At 40.0% G+C, this 16,922-nt stretch overlaps 1 protein-coding gene across 1 annotated transcript in view; it reads left to right on the top strand.

Moving 5' to 3' along the window:
* Positions 1 to 16,922, top strand: part of LOC126179316 (acid sphingomyelinase-like phosphodiesterase 3a) — a 1,154,906-nt gene that overhangs the window by 41,896 nt on the left and 1,096,088 nt on the right. The gene's annotated exons all lie outside the window — the stretch shown is intronic.

Here is a 16,922-nt window from a genome sequence, read left to right as displayed (position 1 = left end):
ACGCAACCTTTGGCTCGCCTTCCCCACAATATTATCTATGTGGTCTTTCCAACTGAAGTTGTTCGTAATTTTAACACCGAGGCACTTAGTTTAATTGACAGCCTTGAGAATTGTACTATTTACCGAGTAATCGAATTCCAACGGATTTCTTTTTGAACTCACGTGGATCACCTCACACTTTTCGTTATTTAGCGTCAACTGCCACCTGCCACACCATACAGAAATTTTTCTAAATCGCTTTGCAACTGATACTGGTCTTCGGATGACCTTACTAGACGGTAAATTACAGCATCATCTGCGAACAACCTAAGAGAACTGCTCAGGTCATTTATATAGATCAGGAACAGCAGAGGTCCCAGGACGCTTCCGTGGGGAACACCTGATATCACTTCAGTTTTCCTCGATGATTTGCCGTCTATTACCACGAACTGCGACCTTCCTGACAGAAAATCACCAATCCAGTCGCACAACTGAGACGATACCCCATAGGCCCGCAGTTTGATTAGAAGTCGCTTGTGAGGAACGGTGTCAAAAGCTTTCCGGAAATCTAGAAATACGGAATCAACTTGAGATCCCCTGTCGATAGCGGCCATTACTTCGTGCGAATAAAGAGCTAGCTGCGTTGCACAAGAAAGATGTTTTCTGAAACCATGCTGATTACGTATCAATAGATCGTTCCCTTCGAGGTGATTCATAATGTTTGAATACAGTATATGCTCCAAAACCGTACTGCAACCCGACGTCAGTGATATAGGTCTGTTGTTCGATGGATTACTCCTACTACCCTTCTTAAACACTGGTGCGACCTGCGCAATTTTCCAATCTGTAGGTACAGATCTATCGGTGAGCGAGCGGTTGTATATGATTGCTAAGTAGGGAGCTATTGTATCAGTGTAATCTGAAAGGAACCTAATCGGTATACAATCTGGACCTGAAGACTTGCCCGTATCAAGCGATTTGAGTTGCTTCGCAACCCCTAAGGTATCTACTTCTAAGAAACTCTTGCTAGCAGCTGTTCGTGTTTCAAATTCTGGAATATTCCATTCGTCTTCCCTGGTGAAGGAATTTCGGAAAACTGCGTTTTAACACCGCTTTAGCGGCACAGTCGTCGGTAACAGTACCATCGGCACTGTGCAGCGAAGATATTGACTGCGTCTTGCCGCTTGTGTACTTTACATACGACCAGAATTTCTTCCGATTTTCTACTAAATTTCGAGACGATGTTTCGTTGCGGAACCTATTAAAGGCATATGGCATTGATGTCCGTGCCAAGTTTCGCGCGTCTGTAAATTTTAGCCAATCTTCGGGATTTCGCGTTCTTCTGAACTTCGCATGCTTTTTCCGTTGCCTCTGCAACAGCGTTCGGACCTGTTTTGTGTACCACGGGGGATCAGTTCCATCTCTGACCAATTTATGCGGTATGAATCTCTCAATTGCTGTTGCTACTGTATCTTTGAATTTGAGCCACATCTCGTCTACATTTGCATAGTCAGTTCGGAAGGAATGGAGATTGTCTCTTAGGAAGGCTTATAGTGACACTTTATCCGCTTTTTTAAATAAAATTATTTTGCGTTTGTTTCTGCTGGAATTGGAAGAAAAGGTATTGAGCCTAGCTACAACGACCTTGTGATCACTAATCCCTGTATCAGTCATGATGCTCTCTATTAGCTCTTTATTGTTTCTGGCTAAGAGGTCAAGTGTGTTTTCGCAACCATTTACAATTCGTGTGGGTTCGTGGACTAACTGCTGGAAATAATTTTCGGAGAAAGCATTTAGGACAATCTCGGAAGATGTTTTCTGCCTACCACCGGTTCTGAACAAGTATTTTTGCCGTCATATCGAGGGAAGGTTGAAGTCCTCATCAACTATAACCGTGTGAGTGGGGTATTTATTTGTTACGAGACTCAGATTTTCTCTGAACTGTTCAGCAACTATATCATCGGAGTCTGGGGGTCGGTAGAAGGAGCCAATTATTAACTTAGTCCAGTTTCAATTTACTTCGATTTCTAACAGCCACAACTTAAGAACAAATACTATCGATTTTTTTGAAAAAATTTTGTTTGTGGTTGGTCGCCGTGATTAAGGCCACAGTGGACAAAGAACGCTGAACAAAAATAAGAAAAATAATACTTAGAGTCGATGAACGGTAATGGGCGAGAAGAGGAAAAAGTTGTCGATATACCTACTAAGCGTTTAAATATGATCCTGCCTTTGTCACCTTACAGAATAAACTAGCTGTTAAGCGTTAGTGATCACTACACCTCATTCGTAGCTATTAGTCCTAATTTCCGTAAATTAACACTTCTTTCACAGTAAGCACAAATTTCATTACACAACATAAATTAGTAAACACTAGTGGCATCGATATTACAGTACATATAGATAGGCTGAAAAATAATACTATTTTTGTGTTATTGATGGAAAATTGCGTTCCTCCACTATCACAGAAATCCCTTGCGAGAGATCGCTGTCAGTTGAGAGTCTGAATAACTCTGTTTTACATGTCTTACCATCTCGTAATGAGAATCGCGCTGATGGTACAACCTTGGGAGGTGTTTATTCCACATAATGTAATTTCACTAAATTTATAATATGTACTGCAAATTCACGGCGCTAATATATCTGAAAAAAAAAATTCCCAAAATTCTTGTTTTGAAGCCATACAACTTTATCAGTGGTGCTTAATGCGCCGACATTTTATGCGTCGAGACTTCAGTTTGCAATCAGATAAATGTGTTAAGCCAATAAGCAAAACTAAGCAACTGATCTACATTGCCTACATATTAGCAAAGAACATAAACCACTTTGCTTCCGAGATACACGTGTAATCTAAGTCAAGAATGTCAGTAATCGCACAGATTCAAGTTTATGTTTACGACTGCTATAAAAATATAGAGTGCTTTGAATTAAACGAGAGATGGACAAAATTGAATGCATAATGCTTCGGAACGAATGACCAGAGCACGGTCTTGTAACCACCTTCAAGTTCACGCGAAACATGAAGCCAATGAATATCTCGTAACTAAATAACCGATTCCCTCCTTAAACCAGCAGAAATTCATTACGCGAAATGAATGAAAAATAAAAAATAACTGATTAATAAATAACTGATTAGCATATTCCTATGGCATCATACTGCTTGTATGAAGTTCTTCTACCTAGCTACGTTTTGGAATGTGACTTATTCCTGTGGCATCACATTGCGTGTATGAAGTTCTTCTCCCTGACCTGATATTCTGAAGACGAGTGTTTATAAAAGGCGTCGGTAATGCAGTTGTCTTACATCCAGTAACTGTTAAATATTTATCCAGGCTCCACATCATAAAGGTTCTGCATTGTAATTGGCTGGCTTTCGTTCGACTGCCACTTATATTTTACAATGGTTGCTAGGAAAACTAAGATAGGATAAACGCTCCGGTTACAGATTGGCCAGTTTCACGGAATGATTAGTACAACAGCAGGTGCTCTGCTAGTAACAGTGAGGCAGTTGCATGTTCCACCGCTCCTCTGCCCATGCTGAATTCGCTGTGCAACGGACTTCCATTACCGGCTTCCAACTCAATGATAGAACGTACGAGGCACTACTGAGAGGCTGACATGTTGATAGAGCAGGGCGATGTGTGACCTATCAGAAACGGCCTTTAAGTACTGCAAGTAAAGCCGAACGTGGAGCCGATCGAAATCAATATGCATAGGAGTGGAGTTATAAGGGCTGTCTATCCAATAATGCCAACCGACTTTAGCAAGTGTGACGGTAGTACTGAACACAGACATTTTAAAATCAAACCCAATTACCAAAAGTTATAATTTCAAAGTACCTACGGAAATGACAATAGTTATGGAATTCCGAGAAAAACATCGGGTGTTATCGAAAATAGTGCGAGAATCGTGGAGGAAGTTGGTTTTAACTACCTGAGAGGTGACATTTATTTTGATTATGATGAAGATCTATTGAATATAAGAGCACAAATTTAGTGTGACTGGGGAAAAATAGATATTAACCAAAAAGACAACGAATGACAATCAGCTGAGAACACTAAGCTAGCGCCACGGTCCTGAGTATTGGATGGTAAACAAGTAAGGCATACGTTGAACAGAGACGTCAAAAATTAAATTTCTCAGTTCAGTTAAATGATGTAAACCACGGATTAGATAGATTAAGAAAGAAAGTAATTAGAAATGAGCTAGAAATACTTGAAACAACAGACACAACGACACATATAAGCAAAAATATAAGCAACGTGTAAACAGAGCGCAACAGAAACTTTAAGAAAGTCAACTCAGGAAGCTGTGTTCCTAAGACGCAGCAGCTGGAAAAGTTAGCTCGAACCTAATCCACGGTATTGATGATGATCAGATATTGTACATCACCAAATATTTGCTAGGGGGAACAGAAAGACATTGTTGTAGCAGCTCACCCCGGGACTTTGAACATCGCACTCATGCAAGTATTTTATTTTCTGAAGTATGTTCCACGGGTTGTACGGCCATCGTCCACGAAACATTTATTTTATTGATGTTTCGTCCATAGCTACGTTGGAATCGTAAGGGACGCTACCGGGTCCGCTGAGTCTTGTCGAGTCGGCAAGAGTCAGAGTACTCACATGCACCTCTGGACGACTCTAGATGATTTATCCGGAACAGAAAGGTTCCATAGTCCAGGGCGACACATCACGAAAGATTAATCAGTGACTATGAGAGCAGATCGCAAGATTCTTCAGCACATTATCAGTCACGACCGACGATATAGTTTGATGGTGTGCTCTGCTTTCTGCATCTGCCTCATACGTATCCCACCGAGAATACGTCTTGTCTATTAACCACAATAGGTAGTTTACGAACTCATAGACAGGATGGAGGTTTCCAGGAACATACTGAGACTTTCTGAATCCATACCAGGGTGGGTAGAGGTTCTGACTGGCCAACATTTCTGTATTTTAATTTAATGAATCTGAAGTATAAATTACATTGTAATCTCAGTTTTTATAATGTTGGAATTTAAAAAATGCTTATTTCATTGCGGCATTACCTTAGTTTTCGCTCCGTCATAAAGGCCCAGCTCACCCTCCACAGTCATGCTGACAGCTCTTTTCATTGCCAAATTATGTCTCAACCACAGTCCCCGAATTCTCCTGACATAGCACCGAGTGATTTGCTTGTATTTGTTCTTTTTTTTTGTTTTTGTTTTTTCGTCGGAGATTGAATGTTTCCGTGGGTGGCAATTTATGACCGCCCCTCGTATATTCTTACGCCAAGGGACGTAATTCATTAAGAGAGTTGCGGAGATGTCAGATGCGTTGTTTTACTGAACCAGGAATCCGTTGTTTGGCGTAGAAGTTTGTTGAGAACTACAGCGACTCGCACCCGAGCACGAAGCATGCAATTTGAAATTTACTTTGGCTCTGGGTGGAGAAGCCGTTCGGCCCGCCACGCACGCACAGATGTGGACGCCGCATTACGAAGTCTGTTTGTTCGGCCTGCCCGGTCCGTTGTTCTCCCGCCGCGGGTCATTTAAAGTTCTGCGTCAGTGCTTTAATCGGGTACCGGCGAGAGCGCACTGCAGTAATTGAACGTTTAAATGAATTAATCAGCATCCATCGATTTACGAAGCCGTGTTCTGCTGCGCGCGCCCTATTATTCCGTATAAATGGCTTTCGCAGGCGTTTGCAATCTGCAGGTGTGTACATTACGAATGAATAGCCAATTTTCAGCGGAAAGAACAGAGTTTGTTCAAAAATATGCTACAAGTTGGATTAACAGCTTTGCCTCCGCAGTGTTACTGGTATGGAAATCGGTTGCAACGTAGCGAGGTACCGCAATCGTTAAGACAGTGGCTTCTTCTAGTGACAGGATTAAAATTTCAAGTGTAGCCCGCTTCATTCCATTTTCAATACCAAATCTAACGACACTCGCGAGAAACGTCATGCAAAAGAAAATAAAATATACCTTCCGTCCGAAAAGTTAGAAGACTGATTTCGTTCCTAGAATATAAGCGACGTCAGCACAGTACCAAGGATGGGTGCTTGAACTAACAGCTACAGTATATTCAAGAGGTGTGCATTCGACCAGTTGTGAGCAGACAGCGTTAAGCATTGGACGTTCGACCGTATTGTGTCATCATTGTTGTGTCACAAGTCGCAATGGAGCAACATCTCTAAATCAAGTGTTCAAGATGTTCTGGGGAGTATTCCGAAGTGAAGAATAGTGCGTGCAAAATTTGTCCCGCACGCCTTGACTCTAAAACAAAAGCAACGCCCGTGAACACCAGACGCGGCTTGACGCAAATGCAACGCCCATCACCAAGGTTGGCAAGACTTATCAACCTACGAGTATCACAGAATGATACAGTGGAGAAATTCACATGATTGGTCAACGCTTTGACAACGTAACTGACTTTGAAGCTAGTGTCATTCACGAGTTGAGAAACATCCCAAGGAAGTATTCTTTATATTTTCTCATGGTTGTAAGACAATCGTGTAGAATTTACCCAAGAGAGGGAGACTATGTAGCACATCTGACTTAATAAAATCACAGTATTTATTTTTTACTAATCCAGTTCCGAAACATTTTGAACCGATGGGGTACCGTAACATGAGGCATCAAACAGCGTTGACAGTTGACTACTCCGAATTCTCAGTAAAAATTGCCGTTTGCCAGATACGAACATGATCTTTAATGATAAACTCCGTTGTGGAATTTTATAGTGGGTTAGATTGGGTCTTGAACCATATTGGACTGAATACGTCACACCTGTTATATAGGGTGCTCCTTAATTTTCTTTTCTTTGACCCACCATTGTTCTGACTCGTCCGATGTGGCTCACCATGAATTCCTCTGCTATGCCAAACTCTTCTCTCAGAGTGGCACTTACAACCTACGTTCTCAATTGTTCGCTGAATTTATTCCAATCTCTGTCTCCTCTAATACCATGTAAATCATTCCCTGACTCTTTACAGATGTCCCATCATCCTATCAATTCTTCTTGTCAGTATTTTTCATATACTACTTTCCTCTCCCATTCTGCGCAGAACCACCTCATTCCTTACCTTATCAGTCTACCAAATTTTCGAGATTGTAGAAACAAATCTCAAATGCATCGATTCTCTTCTGTTCCAGTTTTCCCACAGCCCTTTTCACTACCATATAGTGCTGTCCTCCAGACGTACGTTCTGAAACGTCGTGTGGCGAGGACCTCCCGGCGGGCAGACCTGACAGTCCGGTGCAACTCTTTTGAGGTGACACAACTTCGGTGACATGCGCGTCGATAAAGATGAAATGATGATGATGAAGACAACGCAAACAGCCAGTTTCTGAGCGGAGAAAATCTCCAACCCAGCCGAGAATCGAACCCAGGCCCCCGGCATGACAAGCTAGCGCACTGTCCACTCAGCTACGGCGGCTGTCTACAAGAAATGGTGTACACTACCACACCTGGGTGAGGTACCACAGCAAAGCACTGAAAGCCTGCAAGTATAGGATTTCCTACAATGTTAAGAACACAACAGCACAGTGTATTTTCAGTAGAAGAGGTAGGATCCAGCTACTAGCCAACAGTAGGGTGTACAAAATTACATGTTCCGATTGTGACAAGTTTTACATTGGCCAGTCAGAAAGAGGTATAGCAACTAGGCTGGCTGGACTTGAACGCAGCTGGAAGTTTCAGAATTCTAAATCCACATTTGCTGAGCATGTACTGAGTGAAGGTCACAACTACCGGCCAGTGTTCCATGTACTTCACTTGGCAAATAAAGGCCATAAACCAAACATGCTGCAAGTCCTGGAAATTAATAAACATCTAGCTCACAATCCAGATGTAATCCTAAATGACCAGACACAGCTCAACACTTCCCCTCTCCTAAAGTTCATATAATCATCTCTGTTGTTCATTACTTCCAACTCTGTCTGTTCCTACATAATCCCATTTTCCTGTATCCATTAAGTTCTTTTGATTTATTGGAGTTGTCCATGTATTCCATATAGACTGTAGTTTCATTTTTTAAGGCTTTCTTTTAACTGGTACTTAAATTACTGTACATGTTTAATACCTAATGTAGTTGTCTCATCAAATATTGTTTATATTCCATGTGATTCATTTATTTAATGAAACATGTTACATAGCCAATATTTTGAATTTTCCTGTTTGCTCCTTTCGTATTGTTTAGCCTTTTTACCTTTTAAAATGCAATACCACGACACTCTCAAATATTGCATTTATTGTATGTTTCCTCAAACTCCTCCATTTTCCTGCATTTATTTATTTCTCTTTATCTTATTGATATTGCTTAAGTTCCTTATGTATTCTGTAGCTACACTGATGTAACCTTGTCAACTATTAATTATATTTTATTTTATTACTTTTGTCTGTTAATAGAAACTGTTATGTAGGCATGCTATTCATATTTTGTGTTGAAGTTTTTCCTGTCTACTCCATTTTTATTTATTTACTGTTCAATATTTTACTTTTTCACTGCCTTACAACCACACTGTCAAAGATGTTACTTACTGTATGTTTCTGCATCAATCTAAAGCAGTAACTTCTCTTCCAATTTTATTTGTAAACATTGTAATTTCTTTGCCGAAAATACTCAGTAAATGTCTGAAGATGGCCTTGTAAGCCGAAAACCGGTTAAAACAATAAAAATAATACTGTAGAACAGAAACAAACTGGTGCTTTTCATTTATTGTATTCTTTCCATCATTGTATATTTGATATACAAACTTAGCAGTACCTGTGATTGACTATATCAGTGGCTTACACCCTTTTCAGTCCGAACACTTCATTCTTGATCGTCCACTCTTACTATTCTGTACTGGCTCTTGTACCTATTGTATATTACCCGTCTCTCCCTATAACATACCCCAATTTTTCTCGGACTGTTGAACATCTTGCACCATTTTACACTGTAGAACGCATTTTCCAGGTTTACAACTTTTATGAAAGTGTCTTGATTTTTCTTAGCCTTGCTTCCTTTATCAACGGCAACGTTAGAATTGCCTCTTGTCTTTACCTTCCCTAAAGCCAAGCTGTTCGTTATCTAACATATCCACAATATTCTTTTCCATTCTTCTGTATATTATTCTTGTCAGCAAGTTGGACGCATTAGCTCTTAAGCTGATTGAAAGATAATTCTTGCACTTGTCAGCTCTTGCAGTCTTCGGAATTGTATGGATGGTATTTTTCCGAACGTTAGATGATATGTCACCTGACATACATGCAAGACACCAACATGGATGTGTTAACTCCTCCCCATTGAACTTGGAAATTCTGATATAATGTTATCTGCCACTTCCGCCTTATTTGTTCTTAAGTCCTCCAAACTCCAAGCTCCAAAAATTTCTGATTCTAATACTGCTTCCAGTACCTCCTTTAAATCGACTCCTGTTTCTTCTTCTATCACATCAGACAAATCTTCACCTCACACAGGCCTTCAATGTATTGTTTCCATCTATCCGCTCTCTCCTCTGCGTTTAATAATGGAATTCCAGTTGCACTCTTAATGTTACCATCCTTGCTTTTAATTTCCCAACACGCTGAGTAAGTCCTTCCATCAGTCATTTATTTTTCGATTGCTTCAAATTTTTTAATGGAGCCATTTCGTCTTAGCCTCACTACATTTCTATTTATTTCAATCCCCGCTGACTTGACTTTCTGTATCACTGATTTTCTCTGTACATTTTTGATATTCCTTCTTTCATCGATGAGTTGAAGTGTGTAGTTTTTTTACAGTTACCTACTTCGCATCCATGTTCTTCTTACCAACTTCTGTGATTTCCCTCTTTAGAGATGTCCATTCCTCTTCAACTGTACTGCCTACTGAGCTACTCTTTACTGCTGTATCTACAGCCCTAGAAAACTTCAAACGAATCTCGTTATTTTGTATTCTTCCTGACTAATCCCTTAAACTTCAGCGTACTCTTCATCACAACTAAATTGTGATCTGAGTCTGCATCTGCTCCTGGGTACGGCTTACAATCCGGTATCTGATTTCGGAATCTCTGCCTGCCCATGATGTAATCTAACTGCAACCTTCCTGTATCACCGCGCCTTTATCAAATAAACCTCCTCTTTGACTGTTGAAAAAAGTCTTCGCTGTTACTCGCTGAAATTTGTGCAGAACTGAGTTAGTATTCCTCCTCTCTCATTCCTTGTTCCAAGCTCATATTCTCCTGCAACCTTCTGCTCCTTTTCCTCCAACTGCGTTCCAGTCCCCCATGACTCTTAGATTTTCATCTCCCTTTACGTACTATGATACCCTTTCAATATCTTCATATACTTTTCTATCTCTTCACCTTCAGCTCGTCACGTCGTCATGTGCAGCTGAACTATCGTTGTCGGTGTTAGTTTGCTGTCGATTCTGATAAGAACAACTGAACTGTTCACATCAACACGCTCTCTGCCCTACCTTCCTATTCATAACGAATCCTACTTCCATTATAACATTTTCTGGAGCTCTTAATATTACCCAATACTCTTCTGACCAGAAATCCTTGTCTTCTTTCCATTCCGCTTCACTGACCCCTACTATATCTAGATTGAGCCTTTGATTTTTCTTTATCAGATATTCTAGCTTCCCTACAACGTTCAAGCTTCTGACATTCCACTCCCGACTCATAGAAAGTTATCCTTTCGTTGGTTATTCATTCCCTTTCTCATGGAACCTCCCCTTTGACAGATCTCTCCAGGGGACCCGAATGGGGGACTATTTGCGGAATCTGTCGTCACTGGAGAGATTGTCATCATACTTTACAATTAGTAGCCACATGTCTTGTGGATGCACGTTACGTGTCTTTAATGCAGTTGTTTCCATTGCTTTTCGCATTCCTATGCCGAAGGTCGTTGCTGACCCTTCTGTCTTTAGAGGCACTTTCCCATTCTAAGGATAAGTGTGCCTTGAACCTCTCTCCGCTTCTTCGCCCTCTTCGACAAGGCCGTTGGCCGAATGAGGTGACTTTTTATGCCGGAAATCTTCCGCCGCCAATTCTCGTTATTAATCAAAGTTTCAGTTGTTGAGGATTTCGAACCTGGGACCGAGGACGTTTTGATTACTAATCGAAGACGCTATCCTTAGACGAAGAGTGCATATTTCATACTGTGACTGAAATAACTTGGGCCTTCCAGAAAATTTTGTTACTTTCTGAAGTATGTTCAAGTTCCAAATCAATTTGGACACATAACGTCTTCCGGAAAAACCTAAATCAAAATCATTATAAAATCATTACAAATTTTTATAGAAAATTCACACAAAACACAAAACAATGAAAATTTGTCTTCCTCTTCCTCGGAAAAGTAGGAATTAATAGAGAACACATCTACTTCATTCACAATTGCAAACGACGTAACGAACCGCGTACATGTGTCTTCTACAACAACATCACTTCTATCTTTGGGCGGGCCGAACGTACTAGGGTCATCGGACCTTATGATACCAACGGATAAATCAATCCCGTCAAGTATTTCATTGTGAAACCAAGACGGATATGTTTCTTCGTCATGGTCGGACAATCTTGAAAGTGTATTTATGATTTGTCAGTTTTACAATCGATAGAAAATCAGAATATTATCACCCAATGTTTGGTACAAAGTCAAATCAAGAGTATAACATACATGTTAGTTTGGAGAATCCGAATTAGAAAGTGACTCAAGCAGTCCACAATTTTATAACCAGTACACGAATTTATCTGGACAATTTAAATCCAGATCAAAGTACAAAAAAGGTAAACGGATTCAGAAGTATTAATATCTGGAAAATCATGACACTATCCCAATCAGAAAGATACAAAATACATTACCTTGGAGGAATAATATTTCTTTATTCACTTCAAATGATAAGATTTTTCGAATGTCGTAAAACATATTCAAATTATTTTAAGTGATTTTTCTGTGTTGCAGTTATATAATTATCTTGCGAATGCAAAGGAAGTGTATTTTCAAGCATATGCACAACAATTTGACTCATATTACTTTTATGAAAAATAATCTTCAGATATAATTAAACATTTACTAGAATATCAGTTTGTAGGGGACTGGGATGTCATTTATGATTTGATATGTACATTGCATAATGTATCAAACGAAACAAATGGAAAACGAAGTTATATTCAGTTCAAATGTTCAAATGAGTGTGAATTCGTAAGGGTCCTAATTCTTGAGGTCATCGGTCCTTACACTTATACGCTACTTAAATTAACTTAAAGTAACTTATGCTAAGAACGTCATTAACAACATACACACCCATGCCTGAGGGAGGACTCCAACTTGCGGCGGGAGGGGACGCGCAATCTGTGACATGTCGCCTCAAACCACGCAGCCATTCTGCGTGGCTATATTCAATTAATAGGGTCACCTAATAGTTTCAAATCTACATTTACTCCTTTAATAGCAGGTGCTATGATGGTGTAATAAAAGTAACAAACATTTTACGTTTGGATTTATGGAATGTGCTAATAAACGACCTCCCCTTCCCCCCCCCCCTTGTAGTGTTCGAAGAATATGCAAAGTGCACTCCTGACTCATGACATCAGACACCACAGGGGGAGGAGGGGGGGCAGAAGTCGTGAGTTGCTGTTGGCAAGTGATCTGTCAAGGCTATCCAAGCAAATACAGGTATAAAACGAAAGCTATATACTGAGATACATTAGTCATGTTATGGAGTACGTTACTCTTGTTTTACTCTGGCAAGTAAACTATATGTTGTGTAAATGCACAACCGTATTTTGAAGGTGCAGAAACTTTGAACATCAATTCTAGTGATTCACTTCCATCTGTGTCAGATGCATGTTCAATGTTAGAATGGTATTTTGAGGAATCTGATGATATTAGATCTTATCCTGATGATGAATCAAATTCAAGTATATATCTGAGTCACAAATAAAAGAACATTTGAAACGTGTTTCAATAAAGTGCACAAAAGATATGAGAACTATAAATCCATTGAACTATAGAACTGCATGTAGACCTGACATATTTAGTTTAGAATTAACATGGCGCAAATGTTTTTTTTGATGTGTTTGTGATGTTATTGGACAAACAACTGATAAACCCTAACAATAATATAATTTCCAGTAATCTTTGACTGGAAATTAAAATAATTCAAAAGATAGGATTATTTTGTCCGATGCTTGGCTGTAATTCCTGATATGTTCTATAAAATGGTCATGGTGAAGTGAATATCAGTTTACAATTGCAGAAATTATTTTGTTCGATTGTATATATGATATATTTAATATTGCAAAATTACGTTTCTTTTGTAATTCACATAAAATTAATACTTATAAACCACAATTAATATCACCACTGCATTCTGAATGTTACATAAATGAAATTCTCAATAAGAAAGATAATGAAACATTGAAAGGATTAACTAATGTACATGCATATGTCTGTACCAGACCATATATCTGTTCACCTTATTCTCTTAGTCAAGACCAGTATGCTTTTCAAATAATGGAAATTAAATGTAAAGGTAGTAATAACACGTTTGAAACAATACTGCAAATGAGTTCAATTATATTTTGGCAGTACATCATCAAATAACCTATGAACATTACTATTCAAAATAATGAATTGTATACAGGACAAATGGAACCGTTCCAAAAACCAGAACATTTCGTTAATTTCTGCAGTATGTTCATGTTCCAAAGCAACCGGACACATAACGTCTTCCGGCAAAACTAATATCAAAACCATTATAAAATAATTACAAATTTTTACAGAAAATTTATACAAAACAAAAAGATGGCAAATTTGTCTTCGTCTACCTAGAAGAAAGAGGACTAGAGAAAATATCCACCTCATTCATAACTGCAGACGTAAGGGATCATGCAGGTGTATTTTCCACAGCAGCATCACTTCTATTTTTGGGCGGGCCAAATTTACTAGGGTCATCGGACGTTATGACCACCAGTCGACCCCATTTGACCCTTGAGCGCCACGTGCTCGCTATGTTGTCCGCTGTATAGGAGCGATGCTGCACTGTCACTGCTGTTTCTCAATCACAAGGTATAATTATGGAGCAGAGAAAAGAGAGAAACTACCTACAGAGAAACGTCTGTTGTATTACACACTAGAAGAAGCGACTCAAAATGTGCCCTCTCTTAACCATATTTTTTCATGTTGTAATCTGTCTCCCTTTGTCGTTTACCATCTCGCCGCCGAGTTCAGATCTCCTTAGTTGACGGTATTGAGGCAACCTGCAAGTCGGAAATAATGATACGTTGATGAGGACAATACAACATCCAGCCCCCGGTGGAGAAAAGCTCCTACACGCCAGGGAATCTAATACAGGCCCGTTTGAATGGCATCCAGTGGTGGCTATCAAGTCTGACTTACATTGCAATACAGATAAATCACGTAAGTCATACAGAATTATCAGCTGTGCTCCAAATGTAGATTTTTAGAAATTTCTACTTCAAATTAAGGGCTGTGTTTGATACTACTAGACCTCTCTTAGCCACATATGTCCTCTTTTCCAGTACTAGTCTGCCTTTTACACTGATCGGCCAAAACGTCATGACCACTGCCCACGGCGACGTTGGGTCCTGTCTGGTGGCGTTGCGGGCACATGATGAGGTAACAAAACCATGTAAGTGGGGCAGACACGGACGGGGGTCGTCCCTGCGAAGATATGAGCTAAAAAATGGGAAAATCCATAGAGATAAGCGACTCTGACAAAGGGCAGATAATTACTACACAAAGCCTGTGAGAGAGTAATTCGAAAACGGTGAATTTGGTCGAATGTTCACGTGCTGTTCACGTGCGCATCTACGGAAAGACGTAGAACGAGAGTGAAACTACCACCAGGCGCTAAATGGCTGGACGTCCACGACTCTTCACAGATCGTGGGGCTCGGAAGCTTTTTCTGCTCTGTAATCTGGGATAGATGGTGATCTGTGCCATCTTCGCCGGCACAGCACAATGCTAATGGACGGAGAATACCGTTCATCGTACGTTATTCAACATGGAGCTCTGCAGCAGACCACCCCCACGTGTTCACATGTTAACCCAACGAGATCGCCAGTTACGATTGCAGTGGGCACGGGACCATCGGGACTCAACCATCGATCAATGGAAATGTATCGGGTGAATCATATTTTGCTAGTAGGTCGATGTTCGTCTCCACAAAGGCCGCCATCAAGGTGAACGGCGGCTCGAAACGTGCAGCGCGCCACGGACCCAGGCTGCTGGTAGCAATGTTATAGTATGACAGACATTCTGCTGTCCTTGCATGGGATCTGTGGTTGTAACTGAAGGCACGCTGACAACCACATTTTTCAGCAATATACCACGTACGCAAGTTAGCGGCCCGTTATTTACGCGAATCGAATGAGCTATGCGTAGACACATAGCTGCTCAAACCTGACAATAAACTGTCGGAATCATGATACGGAGAATCAGTCATGTTTTTCGTTCCGAAGATGGACAAACAAGCTATAAAGCAGGTAGTCATAATGTTTTGGCTCATCAATGTATGTCCCCCCTGTTCCATCCGTTATTGGCTGTTTTTCTGCATGGGTACCATAAGTTCTTCACTTGATCTATTTCCTGATCAATTCTGAAGTTCCTCGCTGTTCTCATTTCTGCTACTTTTCATTACTTTCGTTTTCCTTCGTTTTACTCTCAATCCATAATATGTATTCATTAGATACTTCATTCCATTCAATAGATCCTGTGATTCTTCTCTTCCACTGACGACAGCAGTGTCGTCAGGGAATCGTATCACTGATATACTTTCACTTTGAGTTTCAATCCCATTCTCGAACTTTCTTTTATTTCGGTCATTGCTTCTTCGATGCATAGACTGAGCAGTAGGGGCAAAAGACTAAATCTGTCATAGACACTTTTTAATCCGAGCTCTTCTAATCTAATTGTTCCCTCTTGATTCCTGTACATTTTGTACATTACCCGTCTTTCCCTACAGATTACCCTCTTTTTTTGTCAGCATTTTGAATATCTTGCCATTTGGCCAAGGCGACAAATCCTACGATCGTGTCTTAATTTTTCCTTCATTCTGACTTTATCTAGAAGTAATTATAAAATGGCGCTCTGAATTTGTCGTAACAGAGGATTTCCCATGCTATTTTGGAAAGTATCTATATATTAATGTAGTTACTATTAAAGGTAAAATAAAGTCTGTAGTACCAGCCCATGACTGAGTTATTGGTTGGGATTCAGGTAGACTGCAGGTCTTATTCGTCGCAGCACTAATAGAAGTGAGTCGCCGGTTGCCTTTTACCCGCAGGAAGGATCACCAGTATTCATTTGACAGCACGCAGACAGGACGTGGGTACATACTGGAGAGACTGTAACGATGAAAAATACGCACTCCAATGTGGAATTGAACCCAGGACCACCAGGGCCAGTGCAGTGCTCTATTTCTTACTGCACCTTGGACGCTATAGTGGTAGCTACGAAAACAGGCAGCTCAATGTCGTTTCACCGTCTCACTGCGCTGCCAGCTACTGATAAGTTCAGATGTTAGTAAAAACATCAGAAAATTGTGTCTGTCACAGCCTTCTACTTTGTCTAAAATGTTATGCAGTATTTCAAAAAAGGTATTGTTACGATAAAATTAAAAATTAATCTTACAAGAAATATTCAAGAAGACATTCTTTCACTTCAATTTAAAAACCGCCGGGAACACTAACATATTTGGACTGGAAACATGTATGAACATTCTCAAAGGTTTTAGATGCATAAGGTACGTATTTTGTCGAGACTACGTAAATGTATTACGAGATAAAAAGTAAAATACCATAAGAGGTGAGAAACTTTTCATGTATGCAACGAAAAATGTCGTCACTGATAAATTTGCGTTCTGGTTGACTTCACAGAAATTTCCAACGAGAAATTTGCTAAAAGAATTAGGAAATTAATTTTCGTAACCTCTGAGACACCATTACTGTATAATGTCACATGCGGGCGA

Source organism: Schistocerca cancellata, chromosome 1 (genome assembly GCF_023864275.1).
Source record: "Schistocerca cancellata isolate TAMUIC-IGC-003103 chromosome 1, iqSchCanc2.1, whole genome shotgun sequence".
In the NCBI taxonomy this organism is placed as follows: Eukaryota; Metazoa; Arthropoda; class Insecta; order Orthoptera; family Acrididae; genus Schistocerca; species Schistocerca cancellata.
Note: the sequence above shows the minus strand (reverse complement) of the source record. Positions and strands in the feature narration are given on the sequence as shown.